The sequence below is a fragment of the Rhinolophus hipposideros genome (assembly GCF_964194185.1).
Source record: "Rhinolophus hipposideros genome assembly, chromosome: 5".
NCBI lineage: Eukaryota > Metazoa > Chordata > Mammalia > Chiroptera > Rhinolophidae > Rhinolophus > Rhinolophus hipposideros.
In genome coordinates this window covers 63,040,746-63,046,745 of record NC_138051.1, presented here as the reverse complement: position 1 = coordinate 63,046,745, position 6,000 = coordinate 63,040,746, and positions in this window count along the sequence as shown.

The window sequence follows — 6,000 nt, the reverse complement described above, 5'->3', positions numbered from 1 at the left end:
ACTTCTAGGAATGTACCCAAGAAAATTGAAAATATATGTTCACACGAAAACTTTTATGCAAATGTTCATAGCAGCATTATTCATAATAGTCAAATGTTGGAAACAAACCAAATGTCCATCAACTGGCGAACAGATAAACAAATGAGGTATATCCATACAATGGAATATTATTCAGTCAAAAAAAGAAGAGAAGTACTCATACATACTATAACATGAATGATCCTTGGAAATATTATGCTAAGTGAAAGAAGCCAGACCCAAAAGACTATACGTTGTATGATTCCATTTATATGAAATGTCCAGAATAGGTAATCCATAAAGATAAAAAGTAGATTAATGGTTGCCAGGGGCTGTTGGGGTGGGGGCGGTAGAGGAATGAGAATTGCTAATGGGTGTAAGGTTTCCTTTTGGGGTTATGAAAACATTCTAGAATTAGGTTGTGGTGATTGTTGCACAACTTTATGAATATACTAAAAAAGACCACAAACTCCACTGAATTGTTCACTTTAAAATAATGAATTTTATGGTATGTGCAATTAAAAAATAATAGAGCACATAGAAGAACTTGGCTTCTGTTCTTGAGAGGATGGAGACAGAAAAGCAAGCAGGAGCAGGAAGAGAAAGAAAGTTATTGGGGCAACATAGTTAAAGACTGAGCCTTACTTGCTGAAAGGGACAGGATAATTTTAAGATTAAGGATGTCCAATATTCAGTATTAAGATGTTGCAATATTAAATTCTCTCTATCTTACCAAAACCCCAGTGAAGTATTACAAATACATAAAGACTATATGAATGGTTTCATTTTGTTTGTTTAGTTGGTTTGCTATGTTTTGTCTGTTTGTTTTTGCTTGGGTCTTTTTCTGTGTGTGAGAGAGTGAAATAAAGTAAAAGCTCTGAGCTCCAAGTGTAGGTCTACACACCATGGGACAGGAGTATAATGTGAGGGATGATATGACCATCCACAAACAGAACTAACAAGGAAGAAGCTGGAACTTGGAGCCAGAGGTAGGCATGGCAATGTGAGCCCTTGGAAATTTGCAGAAAGCTTGGAAAATATGCTCAACTTCCCAAAAAGATGGTATGGAGTTTCTAGATAATATCTAAATCTTAAAGGCAAGAATGACTCCAAAAGACATGTGAGTAATAAGTAAAACTTAGCCTAAGAAAGATTACTATTGCTTCTTTCATTTTAGATTTAGACCAGGTCTACCCTCAAGAGGGCTGTGTATATTTCAAATTGCTAACCTCTGTTTCCTAGTCTCTATAAAGTGAGAAGGTTGGTCTAGACCCTTTTCCATCACAAAACTCTTATACCCTGGAGAATTCAAAATAAGCAGCTCAAGTTTCAAATCCAATGTTTTCTAGGTAAGACAAACAAAAAAACAACTTTCACCAGCAATTTACGAAATCAGTAAAATTTTGAATTAGTTGGAAAAGTCACAAGGATGACAGCAAGTATTTGCCAACAGATACCTAAAGCAAAGCTATTTTTCAACTGGGCATGCACATCGAAAGAGAACATCCTCTGACCTACAACTATTAAAATCAGTTTTTAAAAACTCAAGGTCCAAGTGTACACTGAAGTGTATTTAGAAATGATTTTAAATTTACAGTAATCTAATTTGCAAAATGGAGAAGGGTAACTTCTCTTCTTGCCTAAGGGGTTTTCTTTTCTGCTTTGGCATCTTTGCTCTATCTGAAGAATAATATCCCACAAACAGCCTTGTTCCCATAACCAAATACTCTACTATGAACCAAATCCAAGAGAAATCAGTATCCAGTCTTTACTCCTGTCCTTCTATGCATAGAAACCACAAAGAATGTGTAGTGGTCAAGAATGAAGATCTCGGGTCAGAAAGGTCTTCTTCCATAAGGAATGTAAACTCTGTGAGGGCAGGGGCGATGTTTTATTCATCAGTATATTCCTAACACGAAAACAATGCCTGATGCTAATCAAAGGTTTACCAAGTGTACATCAAATAAATGAATGGTTGAAATATCAACTCTACCGTCATGACTTGATCCACTGAACTTCTGTTTCCTCATTTGAAAATAATGGCATCTCCCTCATAGAACTTTCGACAGTGTAGTGTGTGCAGTGAGCATAGCACAAGGGTTGGCACATAGCACTCACTCAATTCATGGGGCCTCTTGCTGCTATTTTTATAGCAACCTGTCTTTCAAACATTTCTTGATCCACATTATGAGTCTTTTAAAAAGTGAATGGCTTGTCACACACATGAGACTGCCAGAGTGCTATAAGTATAAAGTAATTTTAGTTTAAATCAAAGGCCAACCTAAATAATTCAGAGAGAATAGTTTTAATGAGGGAGCAACTGTTTGTACATGAGAGATCTAAGAATGAAGGGGCAAAAATGACATTCCTAATGCTTATCGCACAGAGGCCCTAAGAAAGCACTTCAGGGAGAAACAAAATATTGCCATCTTTTTTTCACCTTTTGCTACTTTCATGGTCCCTAAATTACCCACCAAACCCTGTTCCCATCTTTACGATTTCAGAATCTTCAATGGAAGTCGGGGGAATTGATGGGAAATCTATGAATGGAGAAATCTCACTGCCTTAATTCATACCACAGAATATCTTATTATTCAGTTTTGCAAATTAGCAAGTGAACAAACCAATTTAAAGAAATAAGGACAATGCCACATAAAACACACTCCTCTTATTTATCTTGACATGGCATGGTTCCATTTTAATGATTTATGTTAATGTTTTATTGTACAGTGGTTATGCCCTGAAGTGCATTTTATAGGACTAATGAAGTCTTAGTAATCCCAGACGTCTTCTCCAGTATTCTCTTATTATGGCTTTGCTGAGAACTCATGTGGGGGAGACCACCAACCATCATGTGAGTAAGGAAGTTTATGAATTAGTGAAATGAAAATCAGTCAAGTTCTATAGTAGTGAGGGGTCCATAGGCGTTTCCAGTGGGATGCTGTGTTTTCACACAAAAATGTCTATTGGTCTTCATTACAATGAGAGATGAGCAAACTCTGCTGTATTTAGGGTTCATCAAACATCAAACCATTTTCTTTTTTTCAAATGTTTTGGGTTTGCCAAACTCCAAAACACGTTTTGCCCTCAGCATTTTTCCCTTCATTTTCAAACCCCTGTGTATTTTAAGGGAAATTTAATCCTTATGTTTCTTACTCATTTACACTTAACACGTGAACATGTTGTTTCATAAGACTTATTTGAAGTCCATGAAGCCTTGTAAGTCTTCTAAAGCCCTTTTTCCATAGTGGCAGGAAGCTGTGTGTTGCAAAGACATGTGAACTTGAATCCCTAATGAGTAAAATTGGTTTGAAACTCAAGATGTGTTAAGACACAATGTTAAATTGAGTTAAACCCATCCTCTCTCCCATAATTACTATCCTATACTTTGGTTCATGGCTTTTAACAATGAAATCACTGAGTCCACAAAACAGTCATTCTTGACATTCCTGTGATATATACCATAAGCCTGATTTCCATAGAGGAGGAAGGGACTGAGGTCATGTCTGTGGCCAGTGGAGTACAGTTTACGTTCTAGACTTTCTCGCTTCTAATCACAACCTTCCATGGAAGCCATTGTCTCCTGGCTGTTCAAGCTAAAAGGCCCTTCTACAGTCCTTGTTCTTATCTTCTTCTACCTTTCCCAGCTTCAGAAAGGTCTGTATAGTATGTGGCAAAACCCATGCACATTCTACCAGACCTGGATTCAAACCCAAGCGCTACCACTTCTTAGAAGGCATGTGGGGTGGCGGGGGAGGGATGTCTGGACAAAGAATCTTTCTTATCCTAGAGATTCAGAAAATGAAACCCAAACAGTGATCAATGCAGAGCACTTTAGTTCAGATGTTGTAGCAGTCTTGGAGGTGAAGAAATAGCAAGGCTTCAATTTTTTCCCTATTCTTATGTCCAAACCTCTCATGTATCCTTTACTCCTAAGTAACTACTTCCACTGCAATGAGAACCCAGAGAGTTTTAGAAGGTTGGTAGAGAAGGAGCTTTCAGAGCCATCTCCAGATTCTTTCTGGAGTAAATATTATATAAACCATGGGCTTCCTGATGGTTTATATGAGGCCAGATATGATTTGGCGTGATTAGTGGTAAAGCAAAGGGTTTTAGAGTTAATCAAATCTAGGCCTGTGTCTTGCCTCTGCCGATTTTCAGTTGGTTGAATTTTGGGAAGTTAACTATATCTCTGAGCTCTATTTTCTAACTGCAAAAGGAGATTTGAAAATATACTTATCTCATCAAGTGATTAAACAAATTAAATGAGACGAGACATGGTAAGTGCTTAGTGAACACATATTGAAAGCACAAGGAATGATAGTCATAATCATTGCTCTTACTGTTGCTGTTCAAACCAGCTCCTATAGGATTTCTGATGTCTGGAGTCCTTCTCTTCACTATTTACAAACCCCTTTTGCTATCCCCATATTTGAATATCCAAGAGTAGTATTTTGCTCTATTTATTTTTGGTCACTATTAGATCTCTTCAGGGTGTGAAATTCAATTAAAGATGCCTCCCTCCTGTCTGCCCACATGATTCATTCTGAGGAAAGACATTATGACCATCTTTAACCTAACCTTTAAGCAGTGGTCTTCATCCTCTCTTCTTCAGCACAACAGCTTGAATTCAATTATATTTGCCTTTAAGATTGTCCTCCACTTTTCTCTATTTCAATAGATTCTTCTTCTGTATTCCTCTGCAAGCAGACACAGTTATTGATGGCCTGCTTTCTGCCTTCATGCCTTTCTATACCATTTTCTTCTATCATGTATGGAGTGCTTTCTCACTTCTCATCTCCATCAGAAGAATCCTTGGTTTAACTCATACCTTGTCCTCAAAAGCGATCCCTCTATCTTTCTCCACAGTTTTAATAAAGGACTCTACGACCTTCTCAGACACTCACGCTAAAACTCTGGAGTCACTTTGGTTTCTCCTTTTCCATAATTCTCTGCATCTAATCACTTTATTGATTCCACCTTGACAATAAGTGTGTTTATCCATCCTCCTGTCTCCACGTTCACCACTAACACTCCAGGCTAATCCACTATTTCCGTGCATAACTGTAACACTTAGTCTGATCTTGTTTCTACTCTTCCTCTCCTACAACCCATTCTCCATGTGGTAGACAGAATCATCTTCTTAAAATGAACATCTAATTATATCATCCTTTTGCTTGAAGCCCTGTGGTGGACTTACAATGTTTCCTACATAATCTAGCATATCTTGTTTCACTTTCTAACTCACCATGTACCTACCGCACATACTAACCTTTCAATTTTTCTTTGATCTCCTTTCTACGTGGTGGTCTTCCCTCAATAACAAGGCTCTCCCATTCTCCCTTAATCAGGTCAATTCCTATTCTTTCTTCCCATCAAAGCTGAAACATCACTACCTCTGAGAATCCTTTCCTAACCTTCCTCATACAACCTCACCGCCCCCCAACTTCCTTGTGACACTTATCGCAAGCATCACTGAATAATCTGGGAGATGGCTTTTGTTTAGTGGCTCCCAGTTCTGTCATAAGCTTAAATTCTAGGAGGGACTGTGTCTCTAGATCACTGCTGAATCCCTACTGCTGGTAGGAATGCCTCAGCCTGGTTTGTTCTTAATAAAAATGTCTTGAATGAATTAACCCCACCTAATTCTGTGCACTCTTGCCCCACATCCCTTCCCAGGAGAGTTTCAGTTTGCACAGCTGAAATCTGTACTTGTCTAAAAGTCCTTTAGTGGTTGTAGTCAGGGCACTTGATCTGGTTCAGGATTAGATAGTAAACTCTAGATGGAAAAATGCCACATTTTCTACTTCTTTTGTTTTCATCACATATTCGCTACTCCTAATATTATGAAGTCATATTCACTAGTGTTTAATGGCAGGCTGATAACACACTCTTCCTGGACAGCTGTTTCCTTATCTTCAAGATTTATCCTATCGACAATATCGTTATTGCTATAACTATGGTTACATGTAGTTGATAGAT